Here is a 282-nt window from a genome sequence, read left to right as displayed (position 1 = left end):
GGGGGGGAGAAATAATCTTTTGGTTTCCAATTCATATCGAACGTGCGCGGCCGGTTCTGTCCATTCAGTAGCTGCCTTGGGATGCTAATCAAGCCCCTGTTTGTTCTCTCCGTGGTGGCGCCTCGTGGAAAGAGCAGGCAAACCTTATGGCGGTGTGGGGTGCCCCATGGAATACGGCAGGCAGTGGGGAGCCTATGAGAGCGTGGGTGTGGGGTGGGGGGAGGTCATGACCCTGGTAAGACGCCTGTTGGAGCCAATCCGCATGTACGGAGGCAAAGACCC

The sequence above is a fragment of the Frankliniella occidentalis genome, unplaced genomic scaffold, assembly GCF_000697945.3.
Source record: "Frankliniella occidentalis isolate FOCC.00 unplaced genomic scaffold, Focc_3.1 Scaffold116, whole genome shotgun sequence".
Classification (NCBI taxonomy): domain Eukaryota; kingdom Metazoa; phylum Arthropoda; class Insecta; order Thysanoptera; family Thripidae; genus Frankliniella; species Frankliniella occidentalis.
Note: the sequence above shows the minus strand (reverse complement) of the source record.